Below are 24,024 nucleotides of genomic sequence, written 5' to 3'. Positions count from 1 at the left end.
CAGAAATGCACAGGTTTGGTAGGTTTCCCTAGGTGCCGGCTGAGCTAGAGGCCAAAATCTACAGGTAGGCACTTCGCAAAAAACACCTCTGTTTTTTTCCAAAATTTAGGATGTGTCCACGTTGCGCTTTGGGGTGTTTCCTGTCGCCGGCGCTAGGCCTACCCACGCAAGTGAGGTATCATTTTTATCGGGAGACTTGGGGGAACGCTGGGTGGAACGAAATTTGTAGCTCCTCTCAGATTCCAGAACTTTCTGCCACAGAAATGTGAGGAACATGTGTTTTTTTAGCCAAATTTTGAGGTTTGCAAAGGATTCTGGGTAACAGAACCTGGTCCGAGCCCCGCAAGTAACCCCTCCTTGGATACCTCTAGGTCTCTAGTTTTCAGAAATGCACAGGTTTGGTAGGTTTCCCTAGGTGCCGGCTGAGCTAGAGGCCAAAATCTACAGGTAGGCACTTCGCAAAAAACACCTCTGTTTTTTTCCAAAATTTAGGATGTGTCCACGTTGCGCTTTGGGGTGTTTCCTGTCGCCGGCGCTAGGCCTACCCACGCAAGTGAGGTATCATTTTTATCGGGAGACTTGGGGTAACGCTGGGTGGAAGGAAATTTGTAGCTCCTCTCAGATTCCAGAACTTTCTGCCACAGAAATGTGAGGGACATGTGTTTTTTTAGCCAAATTTTGAGGTTTGCAAAGGATTCTGGGTAACAGAACCTGGTCCGAGCCCCGCAAGTCACCCCTCCTTGGATTCCCCTAGGTCTCTAGTTTTCAGAAATGCACAGGTTTGGTAGGTTTCCCTAGGTGCCGGCTGAGCTAGAGGCCAAAATCTACAGGTAGGCACTTCGCAAAAAACACCTCTGGTTTTTTTCCAAAATGTAGGATGTGTCCACGTTGCGCTTTGGGGTGTTTCCTGTCGCCGGCGCTAGGCCTACCCACGCAAGTGAGGTATCATTTTTATCGGGAGACTTGGGGGAACGCTGGGTGGAAGGAAATTTGTAGCTCCTCTCAGATTCCAGAACTTTCTGCCACAGAAATGTGAGGAACATGTGTTTTTTTAGCCAAATTTTGAGGTTTGCAAAGGATTCTGGGTAACAGAACCTGGTCCGAGCCCAGCAAGTCACCCCTCCTTGGATTCCCCTAGGTCTCTAGTTTTCAGAAATGCACAGGTTTGGTAGGTTTCCCTAGGTGCCGGCTGAGCTAGAGGCCAAAATCTACAGGTAGGCACTTCGCAAAAAACACCTCTGTTTTTTTCCAAAATTTAGGATGTGTCCACGTTGCGCTTTGGGGTGTTTCCTGTCGCCGGCGCTAGGCCTACCCACAGAAGTGAGGTATCATTTTTATCGGGAGACTTGGGGGAACGCTGGGTGGAAGGAAATTTGTAGCTCCTCTCAGATTCCAGAACTTTCTGCCACAGAAATGTGTGGGACATGTGTTTTTTTAGCCAAATTTTGAGGTTTGCAAAGGATTCTGGGTAACAGAACCTGGTCCGAGCCCCGCAAGTCACCCCTCCTTGGATTCCCCTAGGTCTCTAGTTTTCAGAAATGCACAGGTTTGGTAGGTTTCCCTAGGTGCCGGCTGAGCTAGAGGCCAAAATCTACAGGTAGGCACTTCGCAAAAAACACCTCTGTTTTTTTCCAAAATGTAGGATGTGTCCACGTTGCGCTTTGGGGTGATTCCTGTCGCCGGCGCTAGGCCTACCCACGCAAGTGAGGTATCAGTTTTATCGGGAGACTTGGGGGAACGCTGGGTGGAAGGAAATTTGTAGCTCCTCTCAGATTCCAGAACTTTCTGCCACAGAAATGTGAGGAACATGTGTTTTTTTAGCCAAATTTTGAGGTTTGCAAAGGATTCTGGGTAACAGAACCTGGTCCGAGCCCCGCAAGTCACCCCTCCTTGGATTCCCCTAGGTCTCTAGTTTTCAGAAATGCACAGGTTTGGTAGGTTTCCCTAGGTGCCGGCTGAGCTAGAAGCCAAAATCTACAGGTAGGCACTTCGCAAAAAACACCTCTGTTTTTTTCCAAAATGTAGGATGTGTCCACGTTGCGCTTTGGGGTGTTTCCTGTCGCCGGCGCTAGGCCTACCCACGCATGTGAGGTATCAGTTTTATCGGGAGACTTGGGGGAACGCTGGGTGGAAGGAAATTTGTAGCTCCTCTCAGATTCCAGAACTTTCTGCCACAGAAATGTGAGGGACATGTGTTTTTTTAGCCAAATTTTGAGGTTTACAAAGGATTCTGGGTAACAGAACCTGGTCCGAGCCCCGCAAGTCACCCCTCCTTGGATTCCCCTAGGTCTCTAGTTTTCAGAAATGCACAGGTTTGGTAGGTTTCCCTAGGTGCCGGCTGAGCTAGAGGCCAAAATCTACAGGTAGGCACTTCGCAAAAAACACCTCTGTTTTTTTCCAAAATTTAGGATGTGTCCACGTTGCGCTTTGGGGTGTTTCCTGTCGCCGGCGTTAGGCCTACCCACGCAAGTGAGGTATCATTTTTATCGGGAGACTTGGGGGAACGCTGGGTGGAAGGAAATTTGTAGCTCCTCTCAGATTCCAGAACTTTCTGCCACAGAAATGTGAGGGACATGTGTTTTTTTAGCCAAATTTTGAGGTTTGCAAAGGATTCTGGGTAACAGAACCTGGTCCGAGCCCCGCAAGTCACCCCTCCTTGGATTCCCCTAGGTCTCTAGTTTTCAGAAATGCACAGGTTTGGTAGGTTTCCCTAGGTGCCGGCTGAGCTAGAGGCCAAAATCTACAGGTAGGCACTTCGCAAAAAACACCTCTGTTTTTTTCCAAAATTTAGGATGTGTCCACGTTGCGCTTTGGGGTGTTTCCTGTCGCCGGCGCTAGGCCTACCCACACAAGTGAGGTATCATTTTTATCGGTAGACTTGGGGGAACATAGATTAGCAAAACAAGTGCTATTGCCCCTTGTCTTTCTCTACATTTTTTCCTTCCAAATATAGGAGAGTGTGTAAAAAAGACATCTATTTGAGAAATTCCCTATAATTCACATGCTTGTATGGTCACCCCGGAATTCAGAGATGTGCAAATAACCACTGCTCCTCAGCACCTTATCTTGTGCCCTTTTTGGAAATGCAAAGGTTTTCTTGATAGCAATTTTTTACTCTTTATATTTCAGCAAACGAATTGCTGTATACCCGGTATAGAATGAAAACGCACTGCAGGGTGCAGCTCATTTATTGGCTCTGGGTTCCTCGGGTTCTTGATGAACCTACAAGCCCTATATATCCCCGCAACCAGAGGAGTCCACCAGACGTAACGGTATATTGCTTTCCATAATCTGACATTGCAGGGAAAAGTTACAGAGTAAAACGTAGAGAAAAATTGATGTTTTTTTCACCTCAATTTCAATATTTTTCTCTTTCAGCTGTTATTTTCTGTAGGAAACCCTTGTAGGATCTACACAAATGACCCCTTGCTGAATTCAGAATTGTCTCTACTTTTCAGAAATGGTTAGGTTCCTGGGATCCAGCATTGGTTTCATGCCCATTCCTGTCACTGACTGGAAGGAGGCTGAAAGCACAAAAATTTGCAAAAATGGGATATGCCCCAGTAAAATGCCAAAATTGTGTTGAAAAATTGGGTTTTCTGATTCAAGTCTGCCTGTTCCTGAAAGCTAGGAAGCTGCTGAGTTTAGCACTACAAACCCTTTGTTGATGCCATTTTCAGGGGGAAATCCACAAGCCTTCTTCTGCAGCCACTTTTTCCATTTTTTTTAAAAAAAACGAAATTTTCACTGTATTTTGGCCAATTTCTTGGCCTCCTTCAAGGGAACCCACAAAGTCTGGGTGCCTCTAGAATCCCTAGGATGTTGGAAAAAAAGGACGCAAATTTGGCTTGGTTAGCTTATGTGGACAAAAAGTTATGAGGGCCTAAGCGCGAACTGCCCCAAATAGGCAAAAAAAGGCCTCGCACAAGAGGGGGAAAAGGCCTGGCAGCGAAGGGGTTAAAGGCGAACCTCAGCCACAACCACAATATCCTATTAAATTTGAAGCAAGGGCATCGGTAAGGAACATTTTACACAACTGGAGTACCAGGGAATAATTGAACCCTGTGTGTCGCCGATGAATAATCCCTTATTTCCTGTAGCTAAACCGGATCATTCTTATAGGATAGTGGTGGATTACAGACATTTAAATGGACATACACGCACATATGCCATACAAAATTCACACAGCGCTGCGCTTATGAATAATATAGTGCGTAAAAAATACAAAACGACTTTAGACATCTCGAATGGTTTCTTCTGCCAGAATATAGCTCCCGAAAGTAGGGATTTTACTACCTTTAGTGTGTTTGGCTCTCAGAAAAAAAATTGTTGTTTGTCTCTGGGGTATTAGAATAGCCCAGGACTTTTTTCGGCTCGTGTGACTGAAAGTTTGCACGAGTTGGACCCTGAAGCATTGTCATATGTTGATATATATCTGACAGATGACGAGTTGCTACAACATTTAAGGCGGGTAGCCTGCATTTTTGTGGGATTTGCCGAAATTGGCTACAAGTTTAACTTCAAAAAGTCGAAAATTGCCTTCCTCAGCGTCATTTTTCTGGGATATGAGCTGCCGAATGAGGGCAAGAGCCTAGCGCCACACTTTTTTGAAAAATGTGCACGATTGCAACCTCCTAATACGATTAAGAAACTCCAATTGTTGTTGGGATTTCTAAATTTTGTCAGAACTTACATTCCTGATTATGCTACACGTATAAAGCCTTTATACAAGTTGATTCGCCCAAATTTTTCGAGTAGATTTTGGACAATTGAGCATACACATATTCTTCGAGACTTGCAAACTGATCTATTAGCTGTGCAACATTTACACACACAGGACAATAAGACACATCTGGTCATCAGAGTAATAGCTGGGACCGTTGGGTTTAAGTATGTCACCTTTAATGAAGGTGAGACAGTCCTGATAGGATACAAGTCTCACTTGTATTCTGCTGCAGAACAACGTTTTGCACAAACAGAGAAAATTCTCACTGCTGTACAGATGGCTGTGATTAAAGAAAGACCTCTTGCCCAGGGCCAACGCATCATTGTCGTTTCCCCGATTCCAGCCTTAGAGGCTGTTACGAAAGCGAGTGTTCCTAATGCGAAAGCACTACACCCGCGATGGATACAATGGGCTACGTCTTTGACAGTAACTGATGTAGATTATATTTTTGACCCAAAACTGCAGACTCAAGAATTTCTTCAATATGAAATGGAGTACCCAGTTCCCACTGGCACATTGCCTATTGATCAATATCAAGTGGTCATGTATACTGATGGCTCTGCGCAACCTGCGGTGGGAACTAAACAGCAGTATTCCACTGCATGTGCGGTGGTGAGCGGCTATATGGAGGGGGAGAAGTTCTGCCCCCAACATACTTATACGCAGACCTTGGGAGACTGTACGGCACAGTTGGCTGAGCTGAAAGCTCTGTTATTAGCATTGGAACATGCCGATCCAACACAGTTTACACTGCTGGTTTGTGATTCCTATTACTGTGTTCAGTCTTTCAATTAATATTTGCATTACTGGAGGTTAAATGGGTTCAGAGATTCCAAGGGCAACACCATAAAACACAGGTTACTGTGGGGGAAGTTTGCGGATCTGAAGGAAACGCTTCCTAAGGTCCATGTTGTGCATACACTTGGACACCAGCGCGTTGGAATACACGTTGCTGGAAATACTTTGGCTGATGAAGCCGCCAAGTCGGCAGGGGCAGTTGCCACTGTAGCCGCAGTAACTCATTCGAGTTCCAAACCAGACACAGAGATTTTGGCTGCCATAAGGGCTACGGCTGATGGCACGCCATATCCTAAAGGATTCCCTTCAAAATATCATTATCCCATGGGTGGTATGCTGAACGCTGAGGTTAAAATCCCAGGCGTTGGTGTACGGGATATTCCCAATAAAATTGTGCGACCTCAATTGATCACTGCAGCTCATGAGGGGGCGACATCTGCACATGCTGGAGTGGCTGCCACAATTTCGCTCTTACAGGCCTGTTACTGGTGGCCTGGTCTCTATAAAGAGACAAAGCAGTATGTCCTTTGTTGTGACATTTGTCAACAAATTAAAGTGTCCACGGCTAGACGCCCGCAGCAGACGCCCCTTCTAATATCGAATAAACCATTACAGTGTGTGTACTTGGATCATTGTGGTCCGTTGACCCCAGATAGTGCATACAAATATATATTGGTAGCTGTAGATTCATGCTCCAGATTTGTGTGGGTCTGGCCACAGCGCTCGGCTGACGCTCGAACTGTTATTAAAGATTTGCGCATCTTTGTCGATACATATGCAGTTGCGGCTTTTCATTCAGACCAGGGCCCTGCTTTGGCCTCTAAGGCATTCAGGGAAGCCATGGCTTCGTTGGGGGTCCAGCTCCAGTTCTCGTCTCCATTTCATCCTGAGGGAAATTCTGTTGTGGAGCGTTTAAATCGCGATTTAAAGCAATACTTAACGGCCAGAGTTATAGGTACGGGTCGTAGCTGGCTAGCCCACGTGTATGGAGTCCAGAGAGCACTGAATAACTTGCCTAGAAGGTCCCTGGGGGGTCGTATTTCATATGAGTGCCTGTTTGGAACACAAATGTATGTTCCTGATCTAGATGGTCCTGGTGTGGAGGCGGCAGATTCGCCCTTTGACATAAATGATCGTGTCACTGTTTTGCAGGATTTACAACAATTCCGTGAAGATAACTCTTCTGCCAGTGTAGCCTCCACAGGAATTAAGGATGAACCAGTAACGCCTACTGGTTGGATTCCCAAAATTGGGGATCTTGTGCGTGAAAAGGTTGCAGTGAAAAAATAATTTGGCCCTTTGTATCGAGCGCCAGTCCCTGTGCTAGGGATCCACGGCACAAGAACTGTGATTTTGCCGCCGTTGCAAGGGGCCAAAGAAAATCGCTTTGTTTCAATCGACAATGTCAAGTTACAACATGTGGCCGATTCTACATAGCAGACCAAGAGGAACGCCCAGTAGTTCCCAAATCCCTCTCACTACTGGGGGCGATGTTTCGCTGCAGGTGACTTGCACCAACGCTGTTTCCTCTCCGAGCTTGGGGAGGGTGGAAGCTGATCTTGTGATTGTTCCACTAACGACGAATAATTTGGAATCTTTTGATCAAGTTGCTGTGACTACTGATGTTGCTGAAGGTGTTATCTACAGCGTACCAAGGCGAGAGACACAGTCTGCTCCTTTGTTTAAGGTTGCACCTTTTGCGAGAACTGCCTCCGGCTGCTTTAATAACAATGATGATACCGTGTCGGACTCCTCGTCCTCTTCCACTCCAGTTTTGGGTCCACGTAAGCTGCTGTTTTGGCTCGAAAACACGTATTTTGTTATTCCTTGGAACTATCTGTGGCTTTTCATGACTGTGATGACCTTTTTTCTATGGTTGGGGTTTGTTGTTACCTTTTTTCTGGTGATACATGGTCATTTTCTTCCTGAACGGTCTGAGATTGAGCAGATGGAGAAGGTGTTGAAACCGCATTTATCATCACATATGGTTCGAAGAGACTTGTCTTTTGTGAACATTTCTGCTGTACCGATTCCGGATGGGATTGTATGGGATAGGGTAATGTTTGATATATATGGGCCCACTGAAATAATTCAAATACCGTATGTTCTCAAATTATCAATGAATTATATCGTTATACCAGGCATGTATCTGATGATTGGGATGTGAAGGCAGTTGATTCTATGTTGACAGAATTGCAGTATTATACTGTCTGTGAAAATGAAGATGCTTACCAGTTTAGCGATAATTATGGTGACATGTTTTGTTATAATTATTATGGACACCACTTTATTCATAAAGCCAGTAGCCCTAAATCAATATTTGAGTATATGCAATGGGAACATTGTCCAACTCCTCCACAGGGGAGTTCTAAAACTTATTATGATAAATTTGCATATTTTTCTGGCCATCATCAACAGAATGCTAAGTCATATTATTTTAGAGTTACTCAGCAGGCTAATAAGCAAATGTTGTTGACTGATACTAAAGTATTTTATTCCAATTTGTTTGTATCCAAATTATCTGTTGAAGGGTATGAATACTGGTCCAAAACTATTGATTTGAAAAGTGTTTGGGGAAACTTTGTCAACAATGGTTAAAATCATCCACGCTAGATGCGGTGAAGACACATCTCACGTTACTGTCTAATTATACTGACTTGCAAGATTTTTTGTCAGGTCCAAGAGTGCCCCGGAAGAAACTTTTTTTGTATGAAGCGTACAATGAGATATGGAAACTTTCACAACAGGAGGCAGCGGCCCGGTTTAGGCATATAGATCAGGAGAATTTGAAACAAGGGTTGTCCGTTATGGATAATGGAATGCATACCCTGTCCGACCGTGTATATACGATTGACAACATTGTTTCCTCTGCAATAGACATTATTATATCAGATATGTCCTCTTTATATCATGGGCAGAGTCAAACGCGGTCCATTATGCAGTTGGGTTGGACTCTACAGACATTGAAGGCGGGTCGCGTTCCGTGGCAGCACATCAAAGCCAGGGAGATATTTTTTTCCTTTAATTTGACGCGTCAGCAGCAGCTGATGGCTAAAAAGGAGGCAATATATGTGATGTTGAATATTGAAAAGTTGGAGAAATTACCTTTTACTGTGGCTGAGATTCCGTCTGCTGAATGGTTAATACACGGGGTTATAAATTTACCTATTTCCACTCTGCAATTCACTTCTTGTTTGAAACATATTCCGGTGGACAGATACGAGAAATTGGGAGACAGTTACATACATGAGGTGTGGGAGCTTCCCTTTTTATACAGATGTCTTAATGGTATAAGGGAGGTTTTTCTTAGCGGTAGCGAATGTGAAACTTCAGTCAGCCATTCCATGGTTTGTAAGCAGCTGTCCTTGCATGGGGCGTGTAATGACTCGGTTGCAAATTTAGCTTGCTATCTAAAGGGAGTTCCAGTCCCCATGATTAAAAACACATTCCTGGGGCTTTCAAACGGCAGCTACATCCTTCTTAACAGTGAAGCCTGTTGTGGCATGCGTGCCGGAATAGTTTACGTGGTCGTTGTCACCAAGGCCGTTACGTGCTGCGGAAATGTGTTGTTTCCCCCCACTCAGTTTAGGGAGGTAGCAGACATCTGGCCTCACATTGCTACTTCCAAGGTGAATTTCGACAAGTTGAGTCGACTAAAGGCTCTATTGTTTCAAAAGCATGTGGGCCTTACATCTGCACGCGAGACCTACGCACTTCAGGTGGTGAGGTCATCAGCAGAAATACAGTCCCTTTTAAATACTAACTTTCCGAGCCACTTTGGTGAACTCGTGGGACGTATATTTAATGCGTCCAGGACTGCTGGAATTGCACATTTTTTTAAAGCCGTTGGTGTTGGGTTTGCTCATGCCTTCTCTTCCATATTCGGTTTGATACCTTCGGCTATTCATTCTATTTGCGGAAGCATCTTTGGAGGATTTCCGATAACTTTGGCTTTATTGGCTGGTGTTTTGCGGTTGCTGTAGTTCTTCCGCAATGGCTGTCCCACCGCGACAAGATCCAATATGGGCACTCCCATCTGCTCAGCTGTGTCGTGAGCGCATGATGCAGCATTTTGGAGCAACACTCCTGGGACATTTGGAGTGTGACTGCTCTCTGTCATTCCGACCAGTTCTGGATTGTGTGCAACCCGTGTTTCGGTGCCTCTGGTGCTCATTTGAACATGCGATGGCTCTCTGTCTCTCACTGCAGCGCCCCCCAGTGGTTGATGCTAATCTGTGGATGTTTCCGATTAGGGCTCATTCCCAGACATGTGCACTGCGGTTGCGTTTGCTTCGTGAGGCAGTTTACGAGATTCCCTTCCTGGAGGAAGATGGTATTGTCTCGTTCAAATTCTCTGCACAGGATGCCGCCTTGGATGGTTCTGGGGTTTTGGAACACACCTGCTCCATGATAGTATTTGGCGTGGATTTTCCGGTGTTGACATCTGCCGAAGTGGAGGCTCTCCTGCTTTTCGTGGCTTCCATTTGAAATTGGGTTTTCTTCTAAATTGACATTGTATTGATTTGGCTTTACCGTCACATGCTTAAAAATTTAAATATGGTTCTGTGCTTTGATGTCCTCTGGACTTGTCAAAATATATTTTGTGTATTTTTATATCTGGGGCATATTATTATTGTTTTTCGTTTAGAGTGGAACCACTTACTACCGACAAGGGGAGGGTGTAGTGTGGTCATTTTTATGTATCCTTTGCGCTTTTGCTTCAGGCGTTAGGCCTTTGTGCACTTTGCCCTGGATGTATTTTATTGCTTCGCTTGCAGCATAGAGCCTCTGTGCACTTTGCTCTAAATGCATTTTATTCAGCTTCGTACTGTTATTTTACAAATAGCCAGTTCTACGGTCTTGTTTTATTTTTTATATCACACTGTTTAGCATACTTCAGCACTGGAGTTCTCAATAACACATTCTTGTTCACTCTGTGCTTCAGTCAAGGATTCAGTCTGGTACATTGCCGATAGACGTGGTAGGAGTTTAATCTTTGGATTACTTGCGTAGGGACATTTTGTGATCACACTGACATGTTAGTTATAAAAACACTTCCTTGTCCTAATACACACAAGAGAGAGATTCCGACTAGGGGAACCACAACTAGACGCTGACTGCCTTGTTGCAGATGCTGAACCAGATCACAGGCCTTTGCTCAGGTATGAGGGTTGATGTCTTCCCGGGGAATCTGAAAAGCAAGTTAGTAGCTTAACATGCTGTGCTCGAAATATGACTTACTGAGATGGTCTATTAACACCATGATAGCGTTGTTTTTATGTTTCACACTCATCGTGACTATTTCAATCCTACTGTGTTGTATGGTTATGGTTATTGCGGCTCACGCCTTATTATCTAAAATGCAGTTGTTTTATTAAAAACAATATATAAAACTTAAACTGCCTATGTCATTTGATTATGAGATCATACCGTAAATGAGAGAGTTGATTGGGACCTGAGTGACCACGACTTCCCTGAGAAGTTCTAAAGATGTCATGCGCTCGGCTGCCCAATCATTCCTCCCCGTGGGAGAGATGAGGCACTGCTAGTTAGCCGAAGCAAAACCGGATTGAAGGTGACAGAGGTCCTTCCAAGTGGGTCAGACTCAGTCCCCCACACCAGGAACAATCCTGCTACCTAGAAATCCAGTAGTCTCATTCAGGATATTGAGAGCCCACGCGACAACATTGCCTATTGAACAATATCAAACAATTATGTGCACTGATGACTCAGCTCAACCTGCAGGAGACACTAAACATCAATACTCCGCCACATGTACGATTCTGAGTAGCTACATGAAGGATGGTGAATTTTAACCACAGCACACCTACACACAGACTTTAGGGGACTATACTGCACAACTAGCAGAGCTCAAGGCTCTGTTGATGGCACTGGAACACATGAATCCAGGACAGTTAACACTAATTGTCTGTGGTTCGTATTACTGGGTCCAGTCCTTTAATGAATACCTGTATTGCTGGTGCCAGAATGGGTTCAGGGATTCAAAAGGCAACACCATCAAACACAAACTACTGTGTGGGAAAATAGTGGATCTGAAAGAAACGCTACTCAATGTCCATGGACATCAACATGTTGGAATACACGTTACCAGCAATACCCTGGCTGATTAAGTGGCCAAGTCAACAGTAACTACGGCTTCTGTTGCTGCAATAAATCATTCACAGACAAGGTTGGATGATGAAACACTGGCTGCTGTGAAAGATTCGGCTGAAGGCAAGCCCATGCCAAAGGCATAGCCTGCCAAATGTTCCTACTGCATATCTAGCCTCAATACTGTCCTAGTAACAATACCAGGTTTGGGTGATTGTGTAAATCTCAACCAAGATCAAAGACCTGAGTTGGTTAAAGCAGCACATGAGGGAGTTGCTTCTGCCCATGCTGGTGTGACAGCTACTATTTCACTGCTACAAGCACGTTATTGATGGCCAGGTCTATGAAAGCAGACCAAGCATTATGTCCTTTGCTGTGACATCTGTCAGCAAATAAAAGGGTCCACCATCAAACACCCACCGCAGACACCCCTCCTTATTTCCAACAAACCTTTACAATGTGTGTACCTGGACCACTGTGGTCCCCTGACACCTGTTGGTGCATACAAATACATTTTAGTCGCTGTTGACTCATGCTCCATATTCCTATGGGTATGGCCACAACACTCTGCTGACGCTCAAACTCTTATTAAAGATGTGCAGGTCTTTATCAGCACTTATGCAGTTGAGGCCTTCCACTCGGACCAGGCCCTGCTTTTGCCTCAAGGGCATTGAGGGACACCATGGCTTTGCTTGGGGTCCAACTGTATTATTCATCTCTGTATCATCCCGAGGGAAACAGTGTTGTGGAGCGAAGAAACAGGACTTAAGGCAATCCTTAACAGCTAGGGTATTATGCACAAATCGTAGTTGGCTTAATCACCTGTATGGAGTCCAGAGAGCCTTAATAATCTGCCCAGAAGGACCCAGGGAGGGCATACCCCATATGAATGCCTGCGCGGAACACAAATGTATGTTCCAGATCTTGATAGTCCTGGTGTAGAGGCAGCATATACACCTTTTGACATAAATGAACGTGTCACTGTCTTACAGGACTTACAACAGTTCAGTGACTACAGCATATCTGCCAGTGCTGCCTCCTTGGAAATAAGGGGTGCACCAATAACACCTACTGGCTGGGTTCCTAAAATTGGGGCTCTAGTGTGTGAAAAGATTGCTGTGAAAGAGGAATTCAGTCCTTCCTATCGTGCACTGGTTCCAGTCCTGGGAATACAATACCAGAACTGTTATTCTACCACTGCTGCCTTGCTCTAAAGAAAATTACTTTGTCTCCATTGAAATTGTCAAGATATACCATATGGCCGCTCCTGCACAGCAGACCTAGAGGACCCCTGGGTAGTCCCCAACTCTCTTTCACCACAGAACAGGATGTGCCTCTGCAGGTTTTGAGCAGCATCTCTGACACCTCTCCGAGCTTGGGAAGGGTAGAAAATGATCTTTCATTAGTCCCATTAATTACTTCTGCGTGAAGCAATGTAAACAATATTGAGTGATTTTACTCAAATTCAACTCAAACGGATGGAATAGTCTACTATGAACCATTAAGGAAGACTTCTGTCAGATCTCCTCTTCCAAACACAGCTCTAGTTTTTGCACAAACTGTTTCTGGATATTTTGCCAACGTCAACAACATTTTTTCTGACTCATCTGCCTCTTCTGCAACAAGACTGTCAAGAGCATGTAAGCTGATAAACGGACTCAAAATTAACTATTTCATTCTTCCGTGGAACTATCTGTGGCCCTTTCTAACTATACTTCTGTTCATTCTTTGGAGTGGGTTTGTTATCGTCTTTTTTCTATTTATAAATGGTCATTACCTTCCTGAATGCTCTTCAGTTGAACTGGTGGATGAGTCCCTAAAACCAGATTTTTCCTCCCATAAAATACGCAGAGACGTGCTCCTAGTGAACATTTCAGCTATACCAATTCCTTATGGAATTGTTTGGGATAAAGTATCTTTTGACATATAAGGCCCGATGGAGGTTTCCAAATTCCATATGTATTTAAACTTTCAATGAATGATAAAATAACATCTGCAGTTTTTTCTGATTATTGAGATGTAAAAACTGTTTATTCTATGCTATCTGAATTAGAATATTTTACTGTATTTGAAAGCGAAGATGTTTATCAATGGAAAGAAAATTATGGAGACATGTTCTGTAACAATTATTCCAGACATCAATACATTCACAGAGCAAGTACCCACACAATGGAAATATTGTCCAACTCTGCCAAAGGGGAGTTCAAAAACATAACAAAAACAAAAGTTTGCATATTATTCTGGGCACAATGTTAAAATGCTTTTAAATTGCCAATAATGGAAATGCACCATATTTTATGGACTAATGTAAAATGTATTTATTCTGATTCCTTTGTTTCCCGATTGGCTATAGATGCCCATGAATATTGGCTGAAGTCAATTGATTTGAAAAGTGTATGGGGAGCTAAATATTAGCAAATAAGGGAAAGGAAGCTTTATTTAGAGCATGGCTGCTAAATGTTCAAATTATATTTTTAAATGAAACTATACAACAGACAAGTTGTTTAGCCTTGGCAAGAATTAAGAATTTGAATGCTCTCAGTATCCCTGCTCCTGCTAAATTTTATAAATGGCAAAAACACATAAATGCAACTGAAGTTCAGCACGATGTGTGGGTCCAAATGGAACATGTAACACATCACTTTCACATCTGGGCAGGTGGCTTTTGTGGGCAGTGTACACACATGGTTATCATGCATGTTATGTTAACTCCACAGGGAGTTTTAGAGTGAACAGACCAGACCGTTGCTATGTGTCATAAGAACATTCAGGTATAATAACAACATACAGTATAGGGAAATTTTGAAAGCACTGGTTAAAAGTTCCTCACTAGATGCTGTTAAGGAACACCTCAGTCTCCTGTCTAATAACAAAGACTTGCAGGATGTCCTGTTAGGCCCAAAAAGACAATGTAAAAAGCGCTTCTTATATGCAATTTATGATGAAATTTAGAAACTTTCTCAACAAAAAGCAGCTGCCCGGTTAAGGCAAATAGATCAGGAAAAGTTACAGAAAGCTTTGGCAGTTGTAGGTAATGGGATTACCACCTTGTCCGACCGCATATACACTTTATATCATTTTTACAACATGGACAGAGTCAGCTAAGGTCCATTATGCAGCTTAGCTGAACACTAGAAACACTGAAATCTGGTCACGTTCTCTGTCAACATGTCAGCATGAGGGATTTTTTTTCTGCATTTAATCTGACGTAACAACTACAAATAATGGCTAAGAAGGAGCGGCTTATGTTATGTTAAACATCGAAAAATTAGAAATGTTTCATTTTATTGTGGCTGAAATACCATCTACTGAATGGTTAAATACATGGAGTTATTAATCTGCCTATTTCAACACTGCAATTCATGTCCTGCTTCAAACATATTCCAGTAGGCACATATGAAAGGCTAGGAGATAGTTACATTCATGAGGTGCCGGAGCTTCCCTTCTCACACAAATGTCTCAATGGCATGAACGATGTCTTTCTTAGTAGCAGTGAATGTGAGACTTCTGTGAGCCATTCGATGGTTTGTAAGCAGCTGTCCTTGCACGGGGTGTGAAACGCTTCGGTAGCAAATTTAGCTTGCCATCTGAACGGAGTTCCAGTCCCCTTGATTAGATCTGGTTCTAGGTGCTCTCTAATGGAAGATATGTGCTTTTTAACAGTAAGTATTGTTGTGGAATGCAAGCCGGAATTGCCTAAGTCATTTCGGTCTCCCAAATTGTCACCTGTTGTGGGAATGTTCTTTCCCCCCCTACATTACAGATGAAAGTAACAGATATTTGGCCTCACATTGTTACTTCAAATGTGAATTTTGACAAGTTGAATAGACTAAAGGCTTTATTGTTTCAAAAACATGTGGTGCTGACATCTGCATGCCAGACCTATGCGCTGCAAGTGGCAAGGCCATCTGCAGAAATACAGTTCTTTTTAAATACAAACTTTCTGAGACACTTTGGTGAGCTTGTGGGACAAATGTTTAGCATGTCTGGTACTACTGGAATTGTACATTTCTTTAAGGCTGTTGGTTCTGGTTTTCTTAACACCTTCTTCTCTATATTTGGTTTAATACCTTCCGCCATACACTCAATATTTGTGAGTACTTTCAGGGATTTCCGATTACTTTGGCTATAATAGATGGCATCTTGTTGTTGCTGTTTTTTATTTGCAATGGATGTCCCATCGCAACAAGGAGGACAGAAATCGCTTCCACTGGCACAACTGTGTTGTGAACGCATGATACAGTATTTCGGAGCACCACTCCTGGAAGAACTTGTCATTCAGGCCAGTTTGGATTGTGTGCGGCCTGTGTTTCGATACCTCTGGTGCCTTTTCGAATTTGCACTGAAAGTTTGTCTTTCTACACAGCACGTACTTTAATTGGACGCAAATCTGTTGATGTTTCCCCTGAGGGCTCATTACCAGACATGCACATTGAGGGTGCGCTTGCTACGGGAAGCCATCTATGAGCTGCCCTTCATGGATTATGCAGCTCTTGACTTAACATCGGGCACAACACGGCATGCTGCTGCCTCGGGTGGAGCTCAGGCTTTGGAACATGAATGCTCTTTGGTTTTCCTTGGGACCGATTTGGTCACATTATCACCTGCTGAAGTGGAAGATTTCCTTGCTTCAATTGTCTGCCCATATTTGGAGATTCAAAAAATGACATTGATTTTTTAATTTGGTTTAATTGGCGCCACTGCTAAACTTCTAAATTGACCTTTTCTAACATTTCACATGCTCAAGTGTGTTTATGTCGCAATTGACGTTTATGTACATAAGTTTTAAAGCATTAAAATTTAGTTGCTTTTCAATTAGGAATTAGGCTGCTTCACCACTTCTGAACCAACAAGGGAAGGGTGTTGTGGAGCCATTTTAGTGATGTGTCTGGGCTCGTTATTTTAGCAACTAGGCCTGCTGCTTGTACCCAATAGCTTAGTGACATTTTATTCTGTTTCATTTTATTATTTTAGAATCGGCCACATTCATGGTAGTGTTTTATTTTCTTTATCTAGTTGTCCTTTTGCCTAGGAAACATTGCAATTTTTAGCACAATATTTCTTTCACTGTGTGCTTTTCTAAAGTCTGCAGTGAGATGGGATTGTCAGCCCAAGTGGTACACTGCGTCTCTAACGTTCGTAGAAACACATGTATTTTTACATGGGGACATTTTCTCAGAATATCAGTTCTTTTATTATAAAAACACTTCTCTGTCCCATACGTGTCAGAGAGATGCTCAATCCAGAAGACCACAACTGCATGCTGTTTAATCATTACAGCTGCTTGCTGAGACCACCGGGTCCCTGTCGCACATGTTGAAGTGTACATTGTTGAAATATTTCCTTTGTGACATGTTATTTACAGGTTACATACTCCAGGATATAGAACTTTTAGTAAACTCATAGCAGGATTTCAGGGTCTCATTTCTAAATGTAGGATCATTATGTATGTTCCAAATAGATGTGCACATGACCTTGTGTGGGATATGTGAGAATGGAACTTACAATGGGATACTGTTGTTTGCCATTAGTTAACTTAGGTCTTCTGCATATGGGACAGCTTTGAGGATGAAGAGGACTCCTAGCTGTTGTATGGTTAGTGTGGCTCTGAGACTTCACCCATTCAATTGTAGTTGGCTGAGGTCCTGATTTTACTGTGGGCCACTGTAGTAAATCCAGATGGCATGCATGCATGTGTAAAGGCACATGTATGTACCACTTAGATGAGTAGTTTTCTGAGGCCTAGTTGATATAATGGTATTATTAATCAATCTGAGTTGTGGTTCAGGTGTTATCATGGACATGTAATGACATATTCCTCTTTGACCTTGCAGCATCAGCACAGGCAAGCGGAGGAGATGAGGCCAAGCCAAGTGTGGTCGCATCTGGCCATGGACCTTGGGTCAAGAGACAACTGACAACGAGGGACCCAATGGTCTGGAGGGCGAGGGAAGTGCCATGGGGGAGACTGGATCTGCATCATTATCATTCTCAGATTCCTCCTACAGTGGCCACTCCCTAGTGGTGGCAGAATCATCGGGACATCCCCCAGCACCATCTTTATCCGCCACCCCTGTTCTATCACCGCCCTTCCTGTTGGCCCTCACCCAGTTGGCCCTGCCTGCCCACACAAGATGGTGGGTGTTTCCTTCCCTACAGGCCTTATACCCCTACTGCCCTCAGTGAGGAGGCTATTGACCTCCTGAGAAGTATCTGTGTGGGTCAGTCAGCCATTGTGAATGCCACCCAGGGACTGATGACTCAACTGCAACAAACAAACATGTTCCTGGAAGGCATTAATGGTGCAATGGCTGACCTACAGAGATCTTTTCAGGCTCTCGCCTCCACACTGATGGCAGCCAGTCACCCCCCAACTTCCCCCTCTCACCTCTATCTTTCCAGTCCAAATTCCCCCTTCCCCTATCTAGCCAAAGCACACAAACAGATACGCAAACATCCACCACAACAGACAATTGGAGTGCACAAAAACATAAGCACCACAAGACAAATGGGGATGCACACTAACAACATCCACCTACAAACACAACAACAATCACAACTTCCCCTGACATCCCCAGCATCACACAGATGACATCAAGTATACCTACAGACACAACCTCAACAGTCACTGACATAGCCACTACACCCATCCTACCTGCAGACACCACCCCAACAGACCTGCAGACATCCACCACAAGCACCACACCCGCAGACACCACAGCTGCAGACACACATATATCTACCACATCCACCATACATGCAGACACCACCCCAACAGACACCTACCCGCCACAACATCTTCCAACACCTACACCCCCTAAGCCCAAGATACATAAACACTCTCCTTCACCCACCCAAAAGACACCCACCATACACAAGAATACCTCCCATAACCATGCAACCATGACATCCACACTGTCACATCAGGTAACTACTCCCTCAACCTCCAAATCCCAAATCCCCTTCAGATGACCGTCCCCATTCATATGTGACTTTGGCTTTACCCCTGTTCTTCCTCCTCAGTTTCACACCCAAAAGGACTACACCCAGCTCCAAGGCTATCCCTTCCACCTCCAAGGCCTCCACTTCCCCTCCCTGCAAGCACCCATACCATTCCCCCTGCCAAGAAGAAGCCCACCACTCCCAAGAAGACTCCCATCCCTCCGAAGAATGACACCCCTCCCACGCCCAAACCCTCCCTCCCAAATCGGATCCCCCACGGATAATCCCTGAGGTGCCTACCTGCCCCCTTGATGATGCCCCTTCCTGTAGAGGTTCCTTGGCAGTTGGGTGTCAGTTGTATGGACAACACTGTGCTATATTTCACATTTTTAAGACTGGCCAATGGCCAATGGCCTTGGACTTGAAGAACTTTATAAGTTAATAAACCCAAGCAGTTTTTGGTTTCTTGGGTACACATTTGTCCTATAATTCCTTTCACACCATTATGTTGTTCCTGATTAATTTGTGTTGTGTGCCTGTAGCTGTGTGTGTTTGGGCCTGCTTGCTGCTCCATGTGCTTTCGTTAGAAGTATTTGAGTTTGTGGGCAGTGCCGGTTTTCTAGGCGTGAAGGATATATGTTGTGTGTATAGGTATGTGGCATTAGATGCAATCTTGGTGTCATATCATTGTGTAGTATTTGGTATGGTAAGTATTTATTTTTGTGTTGTGCAATGTGGGCATGTATGGTGTTCAACTTGTCCCCCTGATATGGCTTCTGTATGTATCTGATGTGTGAATGTCTTGAGTTTTGTTTTTTCAGACATGGAATGTGCTTAGTTGTGCTTGCTGTGTTTGAATTTGCCTGTGCATTTGTCCATTTAGGTGTGTCTCTTGCATCTATTTTCTGTAGGGGTATGTCCTATGCAGTAGGAGTTGAATGTGCTTTGCTGACTTGCCCTTCCCCATTGTGCATAGGTGCTTGACATTTGGGTTTAGTATTGTTTGTCCCTCGGAGCCATGTAGGGACATTCCCTCTGCACATTTTGTTTGAGGGGCCTGTTCGAGGTAATGTATGTCCCAGTGCCCCCCCAATGTGCAGGAATAGTTGTCATGTTTTCTTTGTCTATTTGTGTCTCTGTGTTTAGTGCATGCCATTGTGCTTCTATTATGCTGTGATGTGTGTGATTTCTGTGTCCATTGCAGGGTTGTGTCATGGTGTTGTTGTTTGTGTTCCAAGTCACTTCAATACATATGTGCCTTGTGTGTGTGAATAGTTCCTGGCCAGAGGTGTGATAATATTGTGTAGCCTTCACTGTCCCTGTGCCTGAGATTTGTGGCTGTGTGTATTTGTATAGTTTTGAGGTGCATAGTGTGTGCTTCCTGTGACATGCCCTTCCAGATGCAACACACAATTTTTAAGGTTAATGATACGTAGGTGTGTGTACTTATGGTTGTTGGTGTCCACAGCGGAGTTGATTTTGTTGTTGTGGGATGAGCAGGAGCAGCAGCAAGACGTTTGTGAAGGGCTCCATGGTGGCGAACAAATGCTATGTATCTGTTGTAATAATTATTAATGATTAGTAAAAATATTTTACATTTAACTTTATGTGGAATTTTATTTTTTAATGCAATTTAATTTAATATATTTCCATTAATTAAAAATGCATTTCTAAATTAAGATAATAATGCTGTAGAATTATTTATTTTGTTCTACATTTGACATAACTATAAAAAATTAATTTATGTTAATATTTAATATACAACTATTTTAAATTTTTGTTTTCGAGTAAATTATTTCTTTATACTTTACCATAGAGAGACTCTTTAGTTGGAAGTCTACCTGCAGGTGAGTGTTTCCCTTTATATTGTCCGTTTCCGCCTGGTGCATGGTGGTTGGACCGCCATGGTCAAAATTATGGTGTGAAATCTCTTAATGAATCAGGCAGCAACACAGGCTTTGCGGGCCTGTTTGTGCTTCTTCGTGACCATGGTGGTCTGTCCTACCTGGCAGTGCCGGCGGACTTCTGGTGGTCTTCTGTTAGTGCGACTGCCATACTCATAATACGGTGGTCCGACCACCAGATCGATGGTGGTCAGACTGCCCCTGCCACCATGGTGGTCTGCAGACCGCCAATGTCGTAATGAGGCCAATCGTCTGTGTTTAATAGAATAAAACAATTGGCCCAGATCTATATTGATTGTGATTTGGATTGCATAGCATACATTAATTTTTAGATGTTTTCTCCTTCATTTTACAGATTCGGGTTTGCAAAGTTTTTTCGGAGTTACACTATTTGTGTTGTGTTTGCATGTAGAAAATCAGCAGTAAACACCACAATCAACTGAAAACACTTTCCAATATATATATATATATATATATATATATATATATATATATATATATATATATAGGACTAGCTATATTATGATGATGTTAAAATAAAATAAGATTTTAATATAATAGATTTGACCAATTCTTTTACAATGTCACTGCTTCAAGTTGTTGCTTTATCTGTTTCACTAAAAAGAACCATAGAATAAATATTGCATTAGTGCCTAGAGGTTCATAAATCAGAATATGATACATCTTTTTCTGCAACAAAGTAGTCAATGCTTAGCAAATATTTGCAATGTTCGTTGGATTGATTTCCAGCACAGTTCACAAATTCAAGCTAAACTGCCTAGATGCCACATGCCACTGGATTAAATGAGAGGTCTTAATCTTAATTTCGTCAAAGCAACGTATTAGTACTTTTGTTCGCCCCTCTGATTGCATCTCCTTCCATTTCCTAGACCCTTTCTATCTGATAGAAACTTGGTCATGTACTAATTCCCACAATAACTTCAATACCTTCATCGCTGCCTACACCTCCACTTTCTCCTTCAAACTTTTCACCAAGATCCAGAATGCACTTAAGTGCTCAATTTAACAAAGAAACGGGGGGCTATAATTATTGCTTTGCTCTTGCACAATGCAACGTGTGCGTGTCCGACGCAACTCCAAAATGCAATTTATCAAGCCACGCAGGGCCACCTTTCGTGGCCCTTAGTGGTTTGATTAATCCAGAGTATTGCAACACAGCGCAAATCTCTGTGTTGTGTTACTCTACCCCAGGGAGGCATTCTATGGGTGTTGACTGGGTGTTTCTATTCAACACCCATGGATTTTGAGGCATTCCCACATCTACCAAAAGTATTAGTCCTGGGAATGGACCAAAACTGCTACGCCTCCCCAGGTGATGCATAAAGAGGAAAGATATGTTTATTTAATCTCTATTTCCTCTTTTTGTGTGTGCTGAATTCTGCAAGACATTCTGCTATGTCTTGCTCACAGCCTTCAACACCAAGCCCAATGGTCTCAGCAAGAGCATGGTGGCAGTATACCTGACTTTGAGAAAACTGGGTAACCTAGCAAGGATATGTTTTTAAGTTGGTAAATGTTCCGCCTTTTCAAGTTAATGAACCATTTGCTGACAGACAGACCCAACTAAAGAGTCTCTCTATGGTAAAGTATAAAGAAATAATTTACTCGAAAACAAAAATAAAAAATAGTTGTATAATAAATATTAACATAAATTAATTATTTATAGTTATGTCAAATGTAGAACAAAATAAATAATTCTACAACATTATTAACTTAATTTTGAATTGCATTTTTAATTAATGGAAATATATTAAATTAAATTGTGTTAAAAAATAAAATTCCACATAAAGTTAGATGTAAAATATTTTTACTAATCATTAATAATTATTACAACAGATACATAGCATTTGTTCATATTAATTTAGTTTTTTTAGTTTTATTTTAATAAAACATAGTGATACTTTCATTTTTTAATTAAAAATGGCGTATTCCAATATTTTATAATTAAAAAAATGAAATATATATATATATATATATATATATATATATATATATATATATATATATATCACCAACACTCTCCCAAGAAAAGAGATTCCGGACACCGTAGTAAAGCAGCCATCATAAAATATTTAGGCCCTCATTCTGACCCTGGCGGTCGGCGGAGAGACGGCGGTCGGACCGCGAACAGACCGGCGGTATTAAAAATGGCATTCTGACCGCGGCGGTCCCCGCCGCGACCGACCGCTACTTCTCCACTCCGACCGCCACGGCGGTCATGACCGCGGGGCTGGAGTTTGCGCACTCCGGCCCGGCGGTCGTCCCAAGACCGCCAAGGGTATTATGACCCTGCCTACCGCCGCGGTTTCTTGCGGGCGGGAACCGCCGTGCGAACCATGGCGGTAAGCACTATCGGGGCCAGGGAATTCCTTCCCTGGCACTGATAGGGGTCTCCCCCACCCCCCACTACCCACCCGAGTCCTCCCCCCACACCCTCCACCCCCCTGCCACCCCCCAGAGGTGGTACGAACCCCCTCCCCACCCCCACCCCGACATGCACATACACGCACCCCGACATGCACACACCCCCAACATGCACATATACACACCCCCTACACACACATACACAACGGGGACACATACCCGCACACATACATGCCGACATGCGCACCTGCCGAACAGCACACATTACCCATAGACACAGCAGCACCCCCCGCCCGCATACACGCACTCACACACCCCCTCTACACACTCACACGCACACCCCCATGCACGCCCACATCACACAACACCCCCCCACCCCCTCCCCTCACGGACGATCAACTTACCTTGTGCGTTGGTCCTCCGGGAGGCGACGGGAGCCATAGGGACGTGACCGCCAACAGAAGACCGCCAACAGAAGACCGCCACACAGAAATGTGGGTCGTAATTCTGTGGGCGGTGTTCTGCTGGCGTGGCGGTGGAGGTTGACCAGTCTCCACTTTCCCGCCGACCGCCAGTGTGGCTGCTGGCGGTTTTCCGGCGGAACGCTCCCAGCGGTCAGAATGCGCACAGCGGCACACCGCCACGGTCGGCGGTCTTCACCGCGGCGGTAACTCAGCGGTCTTGCGAAAAGACCGCCAAGGTCAGAATGAGGGCCTTAATGACAAGTTTCGGCCGTAGCTTTGTTCACAATGGCATACAAGTTTTTTCAAAGCATCTAAATAGCCCAGTGTGTAGAAACAAACAACAGACCAAATCTGAGATGACATTATGGAGTTACACCAACTTGGCGGCCATATTAGAAGAGTCAACATTATTCATACCTATACTACAGTAGCGATATATCTCATCAACAAGATTGTCATATATATTTTTTTCAATATATTGTTACTTTATTTTATCTTGTAGTCACTATAAATAATAATCATCATTACTATCAGATCAAATATAACCGCTATTCATAAATATGCCCGCAATGTATGTAAATCTTAAATATAACTGTAAATGTTCCTGTGACGGGCTGGCTGAGACCCGCCCGCACACTCTGCCCACTTGTGCTGTTGCTGCTCTGGGGTGCCGGAACAACAAGGACTCTCAACC

The sequence above is a fragment of the Pleurodeles waltl genome, chromosome 12, assembly GCF_031143425.1.
Source record: "Pleurodeles waltl isolate 20211129_DDA chromosome 12, aPleWal1.hap1.20221129, whole genome shotgun sequence".
In the NCBI taxonomy this organism is placed as follows: domain Eukaryota; kingdom Metazoa; phylum Chordata; class Amphibia; order Caudata; family Salamandridae; genus Pleurodeles; species Pleurodeles waltl.
Note: the sequence above shows the minus strand (reverse complement) of the source record.